We start from the raw sequence: 22,102 nt of genomic DNA, 5'->3' as shown, positions 1-22,102 counted from the left end.
GCATTAAAAAAGAACAATTAATAGCGCCATCCAATATCCTGTCACTTTAGACGGGAGATCGCCCTCCCCATATGTTGACATTTGCTGTGTATTTAAAATACTGTGCAGTTGTATGTGTAGGTTCAAAAAGATATAGTAACCTAAATGAATCTGCTATAAATGCAGTTTGTGACACTTGTACTGTATTTTATTCATAGATGTTCTAGTTTGTGTGTGTAACTTAAGCAAGACACTTACCCTTCATCCTGATTGGCTCCAGTAGCAGTCAATCAAGATTGTCATATTATTATCTTTCATTTATATACCATCAAGTGTTCAGAGCGCCATACAGGGAAGATCACAATTATACAAACAATACAATATAAAGTTTCAAACAGACATTGATACTTTTGGTGTTTCAGTAAGAAACCATTGCAGCTTCCCTACTAGAAAATGTAAAGAGTGAGTAATGGGATGAGGATAGTGCAGGGTGAGAACCTGGAGGGTGAGGGGCCTGCTCATGAGAGCTTACAGAAAACAAGAAGCATACAGTATCACTGGGAAGAGATGAGGGGGGACAGAGAGTGTGTGTTAGCAGGCTTTAATGAACAGGGGTGTTTTCAGGGCACCTTTGAAATATTGCAGGCTGGTAGACAGATTGGTAAGGGGAGTGAGATCCAGATAAGGGAAGCAGCACAGGAGAAGTGGGAGTAGGCAGTCTGCACAGAGGCAAGGCTACAACCAGAGGAAGAGTGGAGAGGGTGAGAGGGACTGTGTACTGAAACGTGTTTGATGATGTAGAAGGCGGAGGAGTGATTGAGTGTAAGGTTGAGGAACTTAAACTAGTAAGAATTGGAGCCAGTGAGGGAGTTGAAAAAGAGAAAAGGTTAAATCAGAGCAACGAAATAGGAAGACAGGTGAGCAACAATACTGAGTATACATTTAAGAAGGGAGAGGTGAGAGAAAGGAAAACCAGATAGAAGGGGTTTGGATACAGGCACGTTACGATAATGGAACGAATTAGAGATTTCATACCCTCATGGTGAGGAAGGGTCTGATATAGTGTGGGTGGCACAACTGAGCGATAGCATGAATGTGTGGGGTGAAGAGAATGGCATTGAGAATGACACCTGTGGACTTGAGGGACAGAAGAGAAAGAAGTGGGAAGGAAAAAGGATCCTGCAGAGGTTAGACATGTTGAGTTTAAAAAACCACCGGGACAACCAGTAAGAGATGGAAGAGATCCAGTAGGATGGAGATATAGAGAGAGGGTGAAGGGGGAGAAGTCAGGAGAGAAGAGGGTATATGTGTATTGTCATAAAAAATGTAGTCCTGGAGGCTGAAGGAGCTGATGAGATCACCAAGGGAGGAGATTTAGGGGTATATTCATCTTCCTTTATTTTCAGATTTTTAACAATTAAATGTCTTTTTTTATATACATTTATCACTTATCCTCATGCATCAAAGTTTATAACAAAGGAGTTATGACTTATATCTCCTTTGTTACAGTCTGATGCAGTGGTCGAAGTGGGCCGGTATGCGGCGGTATGATATACCGGCACTTCATTCCCACTGACCCGGAAGTGTTTTTTTTTAAGTGTGCAGATGCAACCCTGTGCAACAGGAGGTGGGTAGGACGCTGATCTGCATTGGAGGTGCTGTTGGTCTCATCCTATCACTGCCACCGCCACTGTTGGTCCCCTGCAGTCCTACTTGTCCTGTCCTTAACGCTGCTGGAACTCCGCCGCGGGTCCATGTAGGGTGCGCCCGGCTCTCCTCCCTGCTGCCGCTAGATTCCTGCCAGCCGTCCACATAGGGTGCTCCCAGCTCTCCTCCATTCTACTACTGGATCCCCGCCGGTTGTCTATGTAGGGTGTGCCGGGCTCTCCTCCCTGCCACCACTGTATCCCCACCGGGCAGCCACACGGTGTGCACCTGGCTCTCCTCCCTACCGACGCTGGATCCCTGCCGAGTGTACACATGGGGTGTGCCCTGATCTCCTCTCTGCCACTGCTGGGCGTCCACGTGTGAGCATGAAACCCTTGGTAACGAGCATTAGACCCCTGGCAACGAGCAGGTAATTTAAAAATAATGGGGCATAATTTGAAAGGGACATTATTGTGTGTGAAGCATAAAATGGTGTCAGGGGCATAACTGTATGTATGGGCATTACAATGTATGGCATAATGTGTAGCATAACGTGTAATGAGCATTACGGTGTGTGGAATAATGTAGAATGGGCATTACGGTGTGTGAATAATATGGAATGGGCATTACAGTGTGTGGAATAATGTGGAATGGGCATTACAGTGTGTGGAAAAATGTGGAATGGCATTATAGTGTGTGGCATAATGTGTAATGGGCATTACGGTGTGTGGCATAATGTGGAATGGGCATTATGGTGTGTGGCATAATGTGTAAGGGCCATTACCATAAGGAGCAAAAATGACAAATAATGTAAAGAGCATGAATCTTCCCCCCCCCCCCCCCACCCCCGTGTTTTTGTTTTTCTTATGTGGTATAAGGGGCTCTACCTGGCGTAATGTGTATAAGGGGTACTACTGTGTGGTGTAATGTAAATTGGTACTATTCTGTGGCCACACCCCTTACCCATGAAGCCACACACCCTTTTTAATGCACGCAACCAACCTTTATATTTTGCATACCTCCGCTTCAAAATTTCCACTTCGACCACTGGTCTGATGGGATAAATTCTACACTCTCCATACTTTACTGGGGATGTAGAACTTGGGACGTTCATCAAACTCCGAAAAAAAAATATTTTTTTGAAGTTTGTGAGTGAAGCTGATCGCCATTCTGAGGTGGTGTTCAGTTTCATGAATGTGTGTGCAGCGGGAGTGATCAGTGCTCCTGCCGCAGGGCTGCTGCCCCGTTCCTCCTCTCCATTGGCCTCCTATACATTTCTGGTCCCTGCTGTCAGCGCCTGCAGCGGGAATGATCACTGCTCCCGTTGAAGGGGTACTGCCTCCGTTCCTCCTCCCCACATTGGTGGTCTCTGCTGTCAGCTGTTTTGAATGCAAAGGGTGGTCACACCAAATATTGGGGCAGATGTATTAAGCCTGGAGAAGTGATAAAGCAGTGATAGATAAGAGGAAGGTGATAACACACCAGCCAATCAGCTCCTAACTGTCCTTTTTCAAACCTGTAATGATTGGCTGGTGCGTTATCACCTTCCACTTATCACTTCTTTATCACTTCTCCAGGCTTAATACATCTGCCCAATTGTTTTGATTTAGATTTCTCTCCTGTTCATTCTCTTTGCATTTTGTTAACTGATAAAAATAAACTATTAACACTTCTATTTTTGAATTCAATCTAACTTTGCAGCATTGTTTCTACACCTGCCCAATACTTTTGCACAGTGCTGTACATGTACTGACGTTTATGACAACAGTATATCTCCTGACCATATTTCTGTATTTTCTCTCTCACATTTGTGTTCAGTCTTCTCTGGAGCATGTTTTGGCTCCCAGGGCAAACTTCTTTCATGCGAATCTCACACATAACAGAATGACAGGGATGAAGGATGTGATAAGCCAGTCAGACTTGGAAGCTTCATGTTGTGTTTTATTATATACTGTCTCTTATGGTCTCCTACCAGAATTCATTTATTGTATGGTTTAACTTCATAAGATCAATAATAATAGTGGACAGTGGTCGTGGCATTCATAATGTCAACATGGGCAATATGTTGACAGTAGACATGTCAACATTCGCAGTGTCGACCAGGACATAATGGCTACATGACCATCATCTAGACAATACAGGGTTAGGGTTAGATTTCATAGCTGGCAGTTGAATATATCTGTGTTTATAGTGCATGTGTACAGTGCCGTCACTACGGGGATGCGGACCACTCCCGGGTATCACCCGCCAATGGGTGACACCAAAATGCCGAAGCCTCTTCAATGACAGGAGTCAGGTGCTGCACTGTGCAGCACCCGGCTCCTGTCACAGTGTATGAGCCAGCACTGCAGACAACACCGTATCCGGGGGCCGCCCAGCATTGCCGGGACACCTGGAGTGACGAAAACGAGTGTCCGGCCGCGAGTCCTTGGCCCCTTCCCACAAAGCCATAACCCGCCCATGAGGTCACGCACCCTTTTTGGCAACATTCATGAAGCCTTGAGGCCTCATCAGGTGTCACAAAACTAGTGAAAGCCCTGCCTTTGTATTCTACTCCTATAAGTGAGGAATTAACGCTATTAGTAACATTTATGGGATGCACTTTGACAATGTATAGCATACCTCCCAACTGTCCCGATTTTCGCGGGACAGTCCCGGTTTTTTGTGTCTGTCCCGCTGTCCCTCCCGCGGGCCGCAGTGTCCCGCGGTTGGGGGGGGGGGGGGGCAGTTGGAAGGCTCCTGATCACTCACTGCTCTGCTCAGTTGAGAGCAGAGCAGCGGTGAATAGACGCTGTGCGCATGCGCACAGCTTCTATTCCAGGGAGTTAGAGGGAGAGGGGGCATGCCAGCAGCTCACAGAGCGCTGGCCATGCCCCCTCAGTGACGAAAACGGGGCGTGGCTCGCAATCGCGGACCCTCCGTGAAGCACGCCCCCTTACACACAGGCCACACACCCTTTTCGGGTGCGGGCGCGCTACGCGCGCCAAGATGTCCCTCCTTCCTGAACTTGAATGTTGGGAGGTATGGTATAGTTATTACATTTCACTATACATGGGGAAAGTATAAAAAAAAAACAGTAAGTTACTTTCATTTAGAGAAATCTTCTTAGACTCTGGTTCCATCTTCAACAAGGGGCCCCTGGTAACGGGTGTGAATTATTAAAGCTACACTAAAAAGGTCTACAGTCAGTAGGTCGACCACTAATGGTAGACATGCATTAGGTCGACAGGGTCAAAAGGTCGACATTGAAAAGGTCAGCACAATTTTTATTTATTTATTTTTTTTGTCACTTTTCTTCCACAATCAAGCCCCATTAGTGTACCACATCCCCTCGCGTGGCTTCGCCAAGGTTCCTCGCTGCACTTGGCACAGGTTACTATTCCCAATCGTAGTCTACGTGGATGGTAAAGTATGGAAGAGTTGAAAAAACAAAACTTCATGTCATGTTGACCTTTTGACCTGTCGACCTTTTGACCCTGTTGACCTAATGCATGTCTACTATTAGTGGTTGACCTATTGACTGTAGACCTTTTTAGTGTAGATCTATAGACCGAATACCCTGGTAACTACATTACTGTGGTCAGCTTTGTCTGCACAACCACATTGTTATACATAGAACACTATGGCCAGGAACTGACTGCGATTATTTCCAGACAGCAGAGCACACTGGGCTAGCGGGGGAAATATTCAATAAACTAAGGTTGCTGACCTAACATTAAAGCACTTCCAGTACATAGAAGGTCAACAGCAAAGCACACTTGGGCATCTTTCAGAGTTTGTTGCATTTTGCACCCTGAATAGATATTGGTGAATGTACGAGTCAAGTGTATATTGAGTCACATGTATCTCAAGATATGTTCAACTCAGAGCAGAGCAGAATGTCTGCATTAGGCATTCAAATGCCTATACTTGGCCAACTCTAGTGTACAGATGTGGCATGACATTATTACTTATAGTACAAAAGCCGCACTATCATTTATACACAATATAATGTCAAGAAAAGTTAGTGACAGCCAAAGTCTCATTTCCTTATGAAATGTAGTTAAATACAAACACCCCTACATCCATGATTCAGTGCTTTATCAATCCAGTGGAAATCTGAATGGGAAGCTAGAGATCTAAATGGAAATGACAAATTAGAATTGTGAATAAATGTCCTTTAATAGCTGCAGTGTCAATAAGTACCATCAGCTGGAGGAATAGATACAGAAACAGTTAATTGGAAGCTGCTAGATAGTGCTGCTGGTGTTTAATATCAACGTGTATCATTATATTAGGGCTTTAGGATCAACAAAAAAAGCGTATCTGGGGACACTAGTCTCATTACGTATCTCTGGGGAGTGCACTACTGTCATGTACTAAAGTAACTTATACCTCCTGTCACGATTCCAGGTGCAGCGAGATACACCAGATACACCAATCTTAGAATGCTGCCCGTGACACCTTACTGATTACCTCAGCACGTGTGGTAAATCAACGCGGTAGCTGCCACCAGCAGAAGTACCTTTTGGGTCAAGCCCAGGGTGAGCTCCTGCTCTCACCCCCAAACACAATTATTAATACATAAAATTAGGTAACTTGAGCCTCTCTGGGTTTTGGTGTGAAAATTCAGATTCCATAACTAAGATTAACATTTTTAATCCAAGTCAAAACTTCAAAGCTTATAGTTACAGAAAAAGAAAGTTTACAATAATATAATAGTTTAAATAGTCACACAAGTAATCACTTTTTCAAGAAATAAAATAAGGGAAAAAAGGGACAACGTTCATATCACCTAGGCAAAGCTGAACGCTGATTGAGGTGAAGTCTTCTCTGGTAGGTATGTTTCATCATGATCATCTAGAGCCCTTCACGACAATGAACGACTTGCAGCATCTCTCATACTTTAACCCACCACAGCCCCCCCCCCCCCCCACACCTCCAGAAGCATTTTAATCCTCCCAAAACCACCAGAGTGGATTGAGTTTCAGTTTACACTGGGGCTTCTCAGCCATCCTGGCAGGGGCAGATGGCCTTATCTTCACAGCTTTGTTTGAAGCTCTGGACCTGGTCTGGTTATCAGCCTATGCTGGTTTTTACAACAGGGTCCCAGGAAGGGCAGTTCACACCCTGCTGACCATAGCATCTCTGAAAGATTCCCCCAGGGCACTTAATGCATTCTCCAAGCAAACTCTGGTCCCCTGCATCAAACGAGGTCTGACACCTCTGGGCTGTAGGGTAAACAAGCTGTGTCCCAGCAGAGTAATTAGGTTTCAACCAGTTGTCAGCTTAATACATGTTCCACAAAATATACATTGATAAATCACCCAAGCAAATTCTAATTTTTTTTATTATGCTTACTCCGATATACCCACTCCATCCCTTACACCGCCCACCTGTTTTATCTCTCAAGGCATAGGGAGAAGCAAGTCTATCAAAATCACATTATGAATGCATTTGATGCAGCCTGCACATATATTTACAATACACCCCACAAATGGACTTACTTCCAGCTTTAAATGAGGCCCCTGATATGCAGCGCAAAATATATATATATTTTTTGTGCTTGTACATGTTGCACTCAACACACTTCTAGGTTTATGCCTTCCTTGCAACATTACCTCCAGAAGTACACCTAGTTGTGCAGGGGGTTCCAGAGAAGCCCTGTGCAATAGTATCAGCATCAGAGGTAAACCTCCTGTTACATTAGAGCCAACACTTTTATTATTCTTTTATCCTAATGTGCTGCTTGAATTAGCTTCATTTCTTGCAAAAATGAATTATGACAGAGGGGCAATATTGCATACTTCCCAACTTTGCTGTGGACTATGGAGGGACATTATCGTGCGCCTAAGGCGCGCGCCCGAAATTAGGTGGTGTGGTCTTCCAGAAAGGGGACGTGGCCTCGCGGCAAGTGCCGCAATCGCAAGCCATGCCCCCGTTTTCATCATTATCATCAGAGAGCTGCTGGTCATGCCCCCTGTCCCTCTCTGCCGTGAAAAGACGCTGTGGGACTGTCCCGCCAAAATCGGGACAGTTGGGAGGTATGATATTGGGACTGTCTTTATTACCTGGGGTACGTGTGTGTGTATGTTTCTTTTTTATTAGGTTGCTCATAATGCACCTGGAAATACATTTCTTCGCTGAAGAGCAACATGGAGGAGCAAGATGTGTCCCATTATAAGTATAGGCTTAGTGCACAGACCGCTATTAGCTGGGGTAAAGTCCAAATCCTTTTGTGATGTGGAAATGACCATGTGCCCCTCCACACCAGCAGGTAAACTCATGAAGCTTAAGCTTTGGGGCCCCTAATCCCAGAGGGGCCCATTTTCACTTCTTGCTTTTAACACCATGACAACCGGGTTTCTAGTACAGCATAGCTGCTATTACAACTTTGATGCGCATCACTTAGTACTGTAGGAGCTGCTGGGAGTTGTAGTCCAGCTTTGTTCTTTGCGCTCTGTAAATAGCGTGAAATGTGTATCCGTTTTAAACTACAATTCCCGACAGCCTGCAGAACTTCTCTGTGTGACATTCCCGGGAATGGTGGAGCCTGAGAGGGCCCGTCCTAGGAAGGAGCCTGAGAGCAGTAAAAGGTTAGAAGGAGCCCGGGACAAGGAGGAGTCTAATAATGAAATTTTGTTAATGCTGAGCGGTGTGTGCTGTCAGTTGTTTATTGGAGGGGTGCTGAGAAGTGGGGCGCTGTTAGGTTATTATTGAAGGGGATTGCTGTGAGAGGCCGGGGGCAAGTGTGTTATGTAATCACAGACTCTCGCCCTGTCACCCACCACATCTGCCCCTGAAAAAACTCTCACCATGCCAAATACCTGACCTGACCCCACAGACACAGGCTGGTGGGAAGGGGTTCACTGTATGTCCCATTTTCAAGGACTCCACCCCACCACCCACATTCTCCACCATTTGGGCCACAAGGTCCTTGCAAGGGCAGCAAGTCCCTTTGAACCTTGTTGGATGTTGCCTTATTGTTGCTGGTTGCGAAAGAGCCCCCATAAAAGTTCAAGCTTCAGGGCCCCAAAAATGTATGAAAGTTCCCCTCTCCACCCTGTTATCTGCTATGAATAATTTCACTATGCAAAATGCACTGGAAAATAAATGGAGAGATGTACTAAGCCTTCGAGAGTGCTAAAATGTAGAGTACCAGCCAATCAGCTTCGGGATACGGTCATTAGGTCGACACCACTTAGGTCAACAGTCACTAGGTTGACCACTATTGGTCGACATGCATTATGTCGACAGGGTCGCTATGTCGACAGGGTAATTAGGTCGACGTACTAGGTCGACAGTTCAAAAGGTCGACATGAGTTTTTTTTTTTAAATTTTTACATTTTCAAACATTTTAATATTGCGCGATCCACGTGGACTACAATTGGGAACGGCAATCTGTGCTGAGCGAAGCGAGCCATGCGAGGGGACACGGTGAACTGATTGGAGTTCCCTGTCACTTTCCGAATAAAACAACACCAAAAACAGTAAAAATAACTCATGTCGACATTTTGACCTGTCGACCTAGTACATGTCGACCTAATGACCATGTTGAGCTAGTGACCCTGTTGACCTAATGACTGTCGACCTAAGTTGTGTCGACCCAACGACTCATACCCTCAGCTCCTAACTGCCATGTTACATTAGAAAACAGTGTCCTAAGTGTAAATCTCTTATTACTGGGCAAAAAAATGTGTTAAATACCCCTTTAGCGAATCCGGAAAGAGTGTATTTACTTCCACTGCATATTAAACTAGGACTGATGAAACAATTTGTGAAAGCAATTGATAACAAAACTGAAATAAGGAAGTTTTATAGGGCTACAAATAAGATCAGTAATGGATGCAATTGTTAGGAACTGTTATATCCACTGGAAAAAGCATCCTGGCTGTCATTCAAAAATACCTTTTTTTTCTTGGAAATCATAAAGCAGAAAGCTATCGGGATATAGTGAGTGATCTAGTGAATTTATGCAAAGCTATGGGATGCAACATGTCTTTAAAACCTCACTTCTTGGACTCCCATCTAGACTTTTTCCCGGAAAAACGGTCAACACCAAATGGTCGACATGCATATGGTCGATATGACAGTAGTTGACACACCATATGATTGACATAAGTTTTGGGGATTTTTTTCAACTTTTTCATACTTTACCATCCACGTGGACTATGATTGGGAACGGCAACCTGTGCGAGCAAAGCTAGCCATGCAAGGGGACATGATTTACTAATTGGGGTTCCATGTGCTGGAAGCTAAAATTTGACATCAAAAATCCATGAAAAACTTATGTTGACCTTTTAATGTGTCGATCATTTCCACGTCGTCCTTTTCATTGTGTCAACCCTTTTTACATGTCGACTATTTGGTGTCGGCCTTTTGACTGTTGACCTATTGCAGCATAAACCAGAAAATCTTGGGGCTGTCAGGGATGAGCATGGCGTGATCAGTATGTTTTACCAGCAGACGGGATGCCGGCTCTCAGTATACCGACAGCGGCAACCTGTCTGTTGGAATTCCGACAGCGAGACCCCTTGCGGACTCGCTGCGCTCGCCACGCTTCAGGCTTTGTGGCTCGTTTTGCATGCCACAGGTTATATTCCCACTTGGTTGGTGGCGTGGACCTACCAACCGAATGGGAATAACCTGTGGATGTCGGGATTCCATCTGGCGGTATTTCACCGGCTGTCGAGATTCCGGCGTTGGTCTCCTGCACGCCGGGATCCTGACAGCTGATATTTTATCTGCGTCCCGAGCATGGCCAGTGTTTCCATCAGCAGATTTCTGCAATGGAAATGATGTGCCAAGTATGCTGGCTGACTATTGCTGGACCATGAAGAGAGACATCCCAAAGGCAAATATGGCCGAAAATCATCATTTACAGCTTTTTAGCCAGAATGAGGCGTATATATATCATTTAGACTTCTTTAAGTACTAGTTTAATAAAACTTTAAACGTATATTACAAAAAAACCTTGCCTGATGGAAAAAATCTGAAAAAATCTGAATGTATATTCAAATTCAGAATGAAAAATACATTTGGTTTCAATTTATTTAGTTCTTGTGAAAGAAAAAAAGATTATTTTAGTAGACCAGTGTCATCTGTAGAAGCAGACATCTTACCTAGTAAACTAGCAGCAGGTGTGGTGCACAGCGGTTGCAGAGCTACTTTTGCACTGTGCAGAGAATATTTTGCACTTGCAGGTAACCGCTATAGACTATCTGTGAATGCTAGGCAGGAAATGACATACATAGATGATGCCAATCTAAAAAGATACCCTTGGAGTATGGCGCTGCACCTGCGATCATTTATCTAGGAACATCTATCAAAAGACAGGGGATTGGTTGCTAACCTTCTCTCTTGAAGGTTTGATACAACTCCCCCCTCAGTCTCCCGGCCTAGTCTGTAGTATCTATCTTCTGGTTAGAGTACCTTAGTGTTGGATTCAACTCTTCACATGCCTGGGCTTTGTAGGTTATACATAGAAACGTTGCCCATGTACATCCAAGTTTGGGAACAGTAGGCTGCAATGAGTGCATATGAACAGTGATATGTTAGTGAAATCATGAATGGAAGACCATCTCTCAGTAAAATCCTCTCCTCCTTCTGAACAAGCTTGTCATTTGCTAAAAAAGTTTCTCCTAGGGCTGACCTTTCATGTCTTGGGGATAATTATGCGCACACTCGCCCTACCATTTGGGTCCCATTTGGCATTTGGTGTATTGGGTTTACACTCAGCACACACACTCGTTCAGTTACCAAACAAGGTCAAGGCTATCATGTAGACTTGGACTTTACTCATACACAACTCACTTCCAAATTAATGTCTCAGTACAAACATAAAGATGGGTAATTAGGCCAAATGAGTTCAGAACTCTTTCTATCATCAAGGATCTTAATCCTCTCCACATATCTGCTTCTCATAGGATTACACCGAATGCCTTTCTCCATACTCAAGCTCTCCGCTAGATAAACTGGGCTTTATTTTAATCCTTCGATCCTGCCACTAACTTCCAATTTCATCCCAAGTGGTGGTACTACTAATTAACCCCTAATGGGTGCATTCTACAATGGAACTTTATATAAGCAGAATAACACATACAATCACCTAAAGAAAACGCAAAGATTGAATGAAGAATAACATATATTAAGCATAATATAGGCTTATAGCAGTTAATTTACAACAATTTAAATTGTGACTTGTAATAGAAACAGTGCTAACATGTAATTGTGAGTGGAAGCCTCCTGAGAGCACATATATTTTGCATACAGATTTCTGAAGTATCGCAAAACTAAATTCAGAATCTTATCAAACAAATAGACCCGTGAAGGCTTGCCCAAGCACAAACACTGTATCATTCATACACTATAATTACAATGCAAATACAAAAAAATGCAAAGGAAAAAAAAGATAGTTCCGTGTCTCAGTAGCCTGCCATGCTAATCCTCAATCACAAGTTTTCTTCTAGTAAAGCCACTTTAGCTCTAATATTTATATTAATCTATTAGATTATGTCATCAAGACAGGGGCGTGACTCCCAGAGGCAATGGAGACACCTGCCTCTGGGCTCCAAGCCCTGAAGGGGCACCTGCATATATAGTAGCACTTGTTTGGTTCACAGCAGGATCCAAATGTGACTGCTGCTCTTCTAATGGAGCTCTGCAGCGCACCCACTGCTGCAGAGTTAATCGGCTCTGTCCCAGGAGCCCTACTAACACCTGCAATAGGGGACAGGAAGGCTCCCACTTGGTACCACCCTGCTGCTGGACTGTGAGATGGGAGCCACTGGTGAATTCTGATTCTGCATGCTGCATACGACTGAATCTTTGAGTCTGACCCTGACCCCACCGGCTGTTGTCACACAGCGTTGCTGGAACCCTGGCAGTATACTCCTATAGACCGGCCGAGAGTGCTACCTATATAATTCTGTAAGTTGTGTGTGTGTGTGTGTGTGTGTGTGTGTATATATATATCACACACACATTCACACACATCATGGGGAATATGTAATAGGGTCCGCGTTTGCCAGAGGTGCGGGTTGCTGGCAGATCTCTGACTTTTATTAAAACCATGCCTTATAAATGATTTCTTTAAAAAAAGTCTGAGATCCGCCGGCATCCTGCACCTCTGGCAAACTCGGAACCTGTTACATATGCTCCCTTATTTGTTTTCCCTTTTTTTGGGAGGTGGGGGACCAAACTCCATCTCCAAACAGAACGATTATCAGCTGACTGTGCATGTGCTGCGATCACAATGCGCATGTGCCAAGGTGCCGCTGCGATCTTGCTCACAATGAGGATTTCAGGGAAAAGTGATTGATAGGAAGTGACCGCTTAGAGGTGTTAACAGGGAGTTTACAGGGAGTGGTGGCAAAAACAGGCGTGTCATAGATGTTTTCTGTGCATGTATATGCAGTCAGCTATGATCTTGTATGCAGAGAAACATGGCCTCTACTGCTGCATCCAGTCTGCTTAACCATAGGGCTACCCTAGCACTCAGTGTGTCACTGACCTGGTTTGGGAGTGTTGTGGACTCGGGGCTTCTTCCGATGACCGGGAAGAGGAACCGCCACTGGGTCGTAGTAGAGATGGCCGGATGTAGGTCTTCCTCATGCAGGACTAAGACGGCAGGCGGGAGGCCCAGAGGAATTCTTGAAGGTCTCCTGTAAGACAAGACTTGTAGAAATACTGAAGGCTGGGGTACTGAGATATTGGAGACACTGTGGTATTGGAGGCACTGAGGTGCTGGGAGTACAGGGAGTGCAGGGAGGCCCTTGGAGGCACGGAGGTGCTTGGAGGCACGAAGGTGCTTGGGGGCACGGAGGTGTTTGGAGACACCGAGGTGCTTGGAGGGATGAGGTGCTTGGAGGCACGAGGTGCTTGGAGACACGGAGGTAACTGGAGGCACGGAGGTGCTTGGAGGCACGGAGGTGCTTGGAGGCACGGAGGTGTTTGGAGACACCGAGGTGTTTGGAGGGATGAGGTGCTTGGAGGCACGAGGTGCTTGGAGACACGGAGGTAACTGGAGGCACGGAGGTGCTTGGAGGCACGGAGGTGCTTGGAGGCACGGAGGTGTTTGGAGACACCGAGGTGTTTGGAGGGATGAGGTGCTTGGAGGCACGAGGTGCTTGGAGGTAACTGGAGGCACGGAGGTGCTTGGAGGCACGGAGGTGCTTGGAGGCACGGAGGTGCTTGGGGGCACGGAGGTGTTTGGAGACACCGAGGTGCTTGGAGGGATGAGGTGCTTGGAGGCACGAGGTGCTTGGAGACACGGAGGTAACTGGAGGCACGGAGGTGCTTGGAGGCACGGAGGTGCTTGGAGGCACGGAGGTGCTTGGAGGCACGGAGGTGTTTGGAGACACCGAGGTGTTTGGAGGGATGAGGTGCTTGGAGGCACGAGGTGCTTGGAGGTAACTGGAGGCACGGAGGTGCTTGGAGGCACGGAGGTGCTTGGAGGCACGGAGGTGTTTGGAGGGATGAGGTGCTTGGAGACACGAGGTGCTTGGAGGCACGGAGGTGCTTGGAGGCTCAGGATGCTTGGAGGCACAGGATGCTTGGAGGCTCAGGATGCTTGGAGGCACAGGATGCTTGGAGGCACAGGATGCTTGCAGGGACGAGGGAGCTCTGGAATCACAGCTTCCGCAGGAGAAACGAAGATACTCAGGCACCGGATCTCTGCCTGGTATCTGATTTTAAATTCCCCGCCCTAGCCTGATTGGCGGAGCAGGCAGGTGACGTCAGACCTGCTCCGCCTCCTTGCCCTCGCTTGTGATGGCGGCGTCCTTGCTTCCGGGAAGCTGCCGGAGAGCAGCGCCGACCCGCCGCTGAAGCCGGAGACCGTCAGGGGAAGAGAGGCGCCGGGCAGACCAGGCCACCCGCAGGGACAAGCGCGGTCGCCGCTGCCCGAGGTTCGTGACAGTACCCCCTCCTCCAGGAGTGGCCCCTGGACACTTCCCGGGCTTAGTCGGATGTCTGGAGTGGAAGATCCGAATCAGACGAGGAGCCGTTACTTCAGTAGCCCCAATCCAACTTCTCTCCTCAGGACCATAACCCTTCCAGTCCACCAAGTACTGTAATTTTTTATGAAGATAACGAGAGTCAAGAATAGTTTTGATTTCAAACTCCGCTCCAGCTTCTGCCACTACGGACGTTGGCCTAGGGAGTGCTGAGTGGAACCGATTCAGAATGAGGGGACGGAGTAGAGAAACATGAAAGGCGTTAGGTATTCGAAGATGGGCAGGCAAACCCAGTTTACAGACCACAGGATTTAAGACTTGTAGCACAGGGTAAGGACCGATGAACCTTGGAGCGAATTTCATGGTGGGCACCTTCAACCGGAGATTCCGTGTGGACAGCCATACCCTGTCCCCAACTTTATATTGAGGTGCGGCTTGCCGTTTCTTATCTGCGAAGAACTTGTACCGAACAGAAACCTGCTTAAGATTAGCATGAACCTTTCTCCAAATTTGTCCAAAGTGTCGTAGAGTGGACACTACAGCAGGAACCTCTATTATCGGAAGGCTTGGAAATTCCGGAACACGGGGATGGAACCCGTAGTTGACGAAAAATGGTGATTCCCCAGTGGAAGAATGAAACAAATGGTTATGGGCAAACTCCGCCCAAGGCAACAACTCCACCCAGTTGTCCTGTGAAGGAGAGAGATACAAACGAAGAAAAGTCTCTAGATCTTGATTGACTCGTTCCGTTTGCCCATTAGTTTGGGGATGATAAGCAGACGAAAACTTAAGTTTAATGTGTAGAGTTGAACAAAGGGCTTTCCAAAACCTGGCGGTGAACTGTACTCCACGGTCAGAAACAATCTCTTGTGGCAACCCATGCAAACGAAAATGTTCTCGGATAAACAATAGAGCCAGTTTCGGTGCTGTCGGGAGACCAGTCAAGGGCACAAAGTGTGCCATCTTCGAAAAACGGTCAACGATAACCCAAACGGTGTTGCAACCCTTGGAACAGGGCAAGTCAGTGATGAAGTCCATGGAAATGTGAGTCCAGGGTCTCACAGGGATAGGCAGAGGACGAAGTAACCCTGCAGGAGGCAGACGAGGAGATTTATGTTGTGTACATTGGGGACACGAATTAACGCAATCTTGTACATCCTTCCTCATGGTGTTCCACCAGTAAGACCTTTGCAGAAACTTGTACATCTTCTGAGCGCCGGGATGACCGGAAAACTTGGAGTTATGGGCCCACAGTAGTATTCCTGGGCGGAATCTAGCTGGCACGGACATTCTTCCAGGAGGAGGAGCTGGAGTAGTTAAAGCAGCAGAGACAGAAACTGGATTCAGAATTAAACCCCGCTCCGGAGGTTCATCCTCGTCTGTGGGAACTTGTGAACGAGAAAGCGCATCTGCTTTAATATTGAGAGTCCCGGCCCGGTACTTGATAATGAACGAGAATCGGGAAAAGAAAAGTGCCCATCTCGCCTGGCGAGGATTCAAGCATTGTGCGGATTTGATGTACAGCAAATTCTTGTGATCCGTGTAGATGGTAAACACATGTTTAGCCCCTTCTAGAAGATATCTCCATTCTTCCAAGGCAGATTTGATTGCCAAGAGTTCCTGGTCTCCAATAGTGTAATTTCGTTCGGCTGGAGAGAATTTACGAGAATGGAAGCCACACGGATGTAATTTTTTATCAGAGGAATACTGGGAGAGAACAGCCCCAACCCCGACTGAAGATGCATCAACTTCTAAGAAGAAGGGTTCCTCGAAATTTGGTTGTTGGAGAACTGGAGCCGTCATGAAAGCTAACTTTAAGCGAGAAAAAGCTACAATGGCTTCCGGAGGCCACAAACTAGGATTAGAACCCTTCCTCGTCAGGGCAGTAATGGGCGCAACAATGGTGGAGAAACCCTTAATGAATTTCCTGTAGTAGTTCGCAAAGCCCAGGAACCTTTGTATTGCTTTCAGGGAAAGAGGCTGAGTCCAGTCACGAATGGCCGACAACTTTTCCGGATCCATGCGAAGCTCCGTCCCCGAGATGACATAACCGAGGAACGGAATAGATGTTACTTCAAAGGTACATTTGGAAAGCTTGGCGTAGAGATGATTCTCTCGTAAACGGTGTAGCACCTCTTTGACTTGAGTCCTGTGTTCGACAAGATTCTTGGAAAAAATCAGTATGTCGTCCAGATATACCACAACGCTCTGATACAGCATATCACGAAAGATTTCGTTGACGAACCCCTGGAAAACCGCGGGAGCATTACTAAGACCAAACGGCATCACCAAGTATTCGTAATGCCCATCTCGGGTATTAAAGGCAGTCTTCCATTCATCCCCCTCTCGGATGCGTATAAGATTGTAAGCTCCTCTCAAGTCGAGTTTTGAAAAAATGCGGGCACCACGAACCCTATCAAATAACTCTGTGATTAGTGGCAAGGGGTATTTATTCTTAATAGTAATGTCGTTTAGGCCGCGGTAGTCGATGCATGGTCTCAACCCCCCGTCCTTTTTCTTCACGAAAAAGAAGCCTGCACCGGCAGGGGAGGAAGAGGGGCGAATGAATCCCTTGAGCATATTGGACTTAATATACTCCGACATGGCTTGAGTCTCGGGAAGAGACAGAGGATATGTGCGACCACGAGGTGGCGTCTTCCCTGGGACAAGGTCAATAGGGCAGTCCCAAGGCCTGTGAGGTGGTAACAGGTCAGCAGCTTGTTCCGAAAATACGTCCTTGTACCCTTGATATGCCTCCGGAATGTGCTCTTCATCCGTTTTGGAGGTAACACGGAGCGGACAAACAGGAGTAAGACAATTAGTGTGACAAAAGGGACTCCAGGACAGAATTTGTGACGACTTCCAGTCGATGTGGGGATTATGACTTTTCAGCCAAGGCATTCCAAGAACCAGATCATGAGGCATTTCTGGGATTACCAAGAGTTCCAAATCTTCCTGATGTAGAGCCCCGACCTGCAGCTTAACTGGCCCCGTGCGCCACATTATAAGACCTTTGGAAATTCTAGTCCCGTTGATAGCCGTCAGTGAAATTGGCCGCTCAATAGGCCGTAACTTTAAACCCAAACTTTGGGCACAGAAAGAAGAAACGAAGTTCCCTGCAGCTCCGGAATCCAATAGGGCTTCACAAGACCTGGAGACTGAATTGGAGACTAGAGTTACTGGAAGCAAGCAGTCCGAAGTTGGAGAAGCTTTTGTCGTAACTCCCAGCTTGACTCCTCCAGAACAAGCTAGGCCTGCCCGTTTCCCGGACGGGCTTTACAAGATTTAAGAAAATGATCTGCGGCTCCACAGTAAAGGCAGAGTTTACCCTCACGACGACGCTGTCGTTCTTCCGGAGACAGTCGGGAGCGGTTAATTTGCATGGGCTCATCTGAGCTGGGTGAGGCCACCGGCCTAGGAGTAGGATTCCGGAACCTGGAACAATCCGAACGGCTACGTTCTCTTCCACGCTCCTGCATCCGAAGATCCACCTTGACGCAAAGGGAAATCAAATCTTCTAATGGATCCGGCAGATCTCTAGTAACCAGCTCATCTTTCAGCCGGTCGGAAAGACCGTTCCAGAAGGCAGCTCTCAGGGCGTCATTATTCCAGCGTAGTTCGGAAGCAATGGTCTGGAAATGAACCACGTACTGGCCCACGGAACGGGCGCCCTGCCGAACACGGAGCAAATCGGAAGAAGCAGTGGTCATTCTGCCGGGCTCGTCGAAAATCCTTCGAAAGGACGAGATGAAGTTGGTGTAGTTGGAAACCATGGGATCAGATCGTTCCCATAATGGAGACACCCAATCCAAAGCAGAACCTTCCAACAGAGAAAAAATATATGCTACCTTGGACCGGTCTGTAGGAAAGTTGTGTGCAAGTAGCTCGAAATGTACCTCGCATTGGTTCAAGAAACCACGACAATTTTTGGGATTCCCATTATAGCGGGACGGAGTAGGCAACTGAAGGCGTGGAGTGACACCGGCCGATGGTTGAACATTGCTGGCAACGGCAACTGGTGCGACTACTGGAACAGGTGCCGGAATTACTGAGGCCAGAGACGCCTGAATCTGATCCAGACGCCCGGACAACTGCTGGAGGTACTGCATCACCTGGCCTTGCGCTGCTTCCTGACTTTGCACTCGAGAAGCCAGGTTCTGAATGGCACTCGAGTCCGTGTTCCGATTCCCCGAGTCCATGTGGCCTGAGTATACTGTCACTGACCTGGTTTGGGAGTGTTGTGGACTCGGGGCTTCTTCCGATGACCGGGAAGAGGAACCGCCACTGGGTCGTAGTAGAGATGGCCGGATGTAGGTCTTCCTCATGCAGGACTAAGACGGCAGGCGGGAGGCCCAGAGGAATTCTTGAAGGTCTCCTGTAAGACAAGACTTGTAGAAATACTGAAGGCTGGGGTACTGAGATATTGGAGACACTGTGGTATTGGAGGCACTGAGGTGCTGGGAGTACAGGGAGTGCAGGGAGGCTCTTGGAGGCACGGAGGTGCTTGGAGGCACGAAGGTGCTTGGGGGCACGGAGGTGTTTGGAGACACCGAGGTGCTTGGAGGGATGAGGTGCTTGGAGGCACGAGGTGCTTGGAGACACGGAGGTAACTGGAGGCACGGAGGTGCTTGGAGGCACGGAGGTGCTTGGAGACACCGAGGTGTTTGGAGGGATGAGGTGCTTGGAGGCACGAGGTGCTTGGAGACACGGAGGTAACTGGAGGCACGGAGGTGCTTGGAGGCACGGAGGTGCTTGGAGGCACGGAGGTGTTTGGAGACACCGAGGTGTTTGGAGGGATGAGGTGCTTGGAGGCACGAGGTGCTTGGAGGTAACTGGAGGCACGGAGGTGCTTGGAGGCACGGAGGTGCTTGGAGGCACGGAGGTGCTTGGAGGCACGGAGGTGCTTGGGGGCACGGAGGTGTTTGGAGACACCGAGGTGCTTGGAGGGATGAGGTGCTTGGAGGCACGAGGTGCTTGGAGACACGGAGGTAACTGGAGGCACGGAGGTGCTTGGAGGCACGGAGGTGCTTGGAGGCACGGAGGTGTTTGGAGACACCGAGGTGTTTGGAGGGATGAGGTGCTTGGAGGCACGAGGTGCTTGGAGGTAACTGGAGGCACGGAGGTGCTTGGAGGCACGGAGGTGCTTGGAGGCACGGAGGTGCTTGGGGGCACGGAGGTGTTTGGAGACACCGAGGTGCTTGGAGGGATGAGGTGCTTGGAGGCACGAGGTGCTTGGAGACACGGAGGTAACTGGAGGCACGGAGGTGCTTGGAGGCACGGAGGTGCTTGGAGGCACGGAGGTGTTTGGAGACACCGAGGTGTTTGGAGGGATGAGATGCTTGGAGGCACGAGGTGCTTGGAGGTAACTGGAGGCACGGAGGTGCTTGGAGGCACGGAGGTGCTTGGAGGCACGGAGGTGTTTGGAGGGATGAGGTGCTTGGAGACACGAGGTGCTTGGAGGCACGGAGGTGCTTGGAGGCTCAGGATGCTTGGAGGCACAGGATGCTTGGAGGCACAGGATGCTTGGAGGCTCAGGATGCTTGGAGGCACAGGATGCTTGGAGGCTCAGGATGCTTGGAGGCTCAGGATGCTTGGAAGCACAGGATGCTTGCAGGGACGAGGGAGCTCTGGAATCACAGCTTCCGCAGGAGAAACGAAGATACTCAGGCACCGGATCTCTGCCTGGTATCTGATTTTAAATTCCCCGCCCTAGCCTGATTGGCGGAGCAGGCAGGTGACGTCAGACCTGCTCCGCCTCCTTGCCCTCGCTTGTGATGGCGGCGTCCTTGCTTCCGGGAAGCCGCCGGAGAGCAGCGCCGACCCGCCGCTGAAGCCGGAGACCGTCAGGGGAAGAGAGGCGCCGGGCAGACCAGGCCACCCGCAGGGACAAGCGCGGTCGCCGCTGCCCGAGGTTCGTGACACAGTGTCTGGGTGGCAGATTCCCTTGCTTACATTAGCAGCTCTGTAGACTAGAAAAGTGCAATTGGAATTGCATTTGCGTACAAACATGAATTAGGCCCTATGGAACTCAGGCTAATTGAATCTCCCCCTATATTCTTATTTTATTCAGTGGAATATTGCACAGGGAGAGGAAGATTGAAGGAATCTGGGGCATTTTAGATTAGCCCTTTGTTCCTTGATTTTCATTATGCAAGTATGCATTTATACTATTAATTTATCTTTACATTTACTGTACTTGTACCTACTGTTTCCTTATTTCAGAATAGACCTTTATATCACCGGTACCATGGGGGTTTCTAGAGAAGAGGAGGCCGCATGCAGGATCCGTCTGGGCACCCTGCTCTCTAGCCGGCAGCGCTGTGACTCTGGGCACTAGGGCCTAGCGCTGTCCCAGAGTCTAGAGCACATGCGCAGAGCACCGGGGAAAATGGCATTTTCCCAGTGATTTTCCTACTGTGCATGTGCGAAACACAGGGAAAATGGCACGGCGCCTTTTTCCCAGTGATTTCTGGATCGCTGCTGCTGCGCCGCGGGAATCCGGAGGGTAAGAAGAATAATGGGTGTGGTGTGGGCTTCCCTGCACCCCGGAGGCCCATGTGCACCGCACACACTGCATCCATTATAAATACGCCAGTGCCCGGTACCCATGATGATAATTGTGTAGGGTTCTAATGGCATGATGTACTGAAGTGCTCCAATATGCCATGTGCAATAACCTAACTGTCAGAAGGCTGCCCATAAGCCTGAAGGTGGTTAAACCCTGGATGGCATCATTGTGGGGATGTCTTTCAATTGTTGGGGTTATGGGTAGTGTGAGGACCAGGGGGCTTTTAGGGTAGGTGGGGTTAGGTGTGTTTAATTGCTTCCTCTAACAGTAGATCAGCCTCTTTGTGACTGATCTTCACACACTCCCTCATTTTGTTTTTCATTGTCTTTTGCAAGTGGGGTAAAGCAGCTTGCCAGTGGCATAATGGGCATCTTGTGGGTACACTCTACTTCAAATAAGGGTTTGGCTTATACCACCTTACTTGGGCGGAATACCGTTGCTGTGATATAAAGCAGAAGTGGGAACCCTAATAGGCAAATTTGGGTGGGTTATTTTCTCTCTTTTAAAATCCCATTTGCCTCCAATGCATGTGATAGTTGCGTTGGTTACCAGGCAATGGGGGTCATTCGGATCTGATCACTGCTGTGCGTTTTCGCACAGCGGGTGATCAGATCCTAACTGCGCATGCATATGCACCGTAATGCACAGGTGCGTTGGACAGCTACAACGGGCATCACCGGTCAGCGATGGGATGGTGTGAAGGATCAATTCACACGGGCGTATGCAAGGTGATTGACAGGAAGAGACCATTTGTGGGTGGCAAATGACCGTTTACAGGGAGTATCCGGAAAAACGCAGGCGTGTCCAAGCGTTTTGAGGGAGGGTGTCTGACGTCAGCTCCGGCCCTGATCAGCACGTTTCAATTGCACTGGAAGAGTAAATCCTGGGCCGCGCAGAGACTGCACAAACTCATTTTTAGCAGCTCTGCTAACACATAGGAATGCACACTTGCACAGCAAAAATACACTCCCAC

The 22,102-nt window shown here is 48.0% G+C and overlaps 1 protein-coding gene across 5 annotated transcripts in view; it reads left to right on the top strand.

Moving 5' to 3' along the window:
* Positions 1 to 22,102, top strand: part of LOC134969116 (inositol-trisphosphate 3-kinase B-like) — a 219,613-nt gene that overhangs the window by 112,923 nt on the left and 84,588 nt on the right. The gene's annotated exons all lie outside the window — the stretch shown is intronic.

The sequence above is a fragment of the Pseudophryne corroboree genome, chromosome 11 (assembly GCF_028390025.1).
Source record: "Pseudophryne corroboree isolate aPseCor3 chromosome 11, aPseCor3.hap2, whole genome shotgun sequence".
NCBI lineage: Eukaryota > Metazoa > Chordata > Amphibia > Anura > Myobatrachidae > Pseudophryne > Pseudophryne corroboree.
The sequence above is the reverse complement of the archived record's forward strand: the minus strand, read 5'-3'. Positions and strand labels throughout refer to the sequence as shown.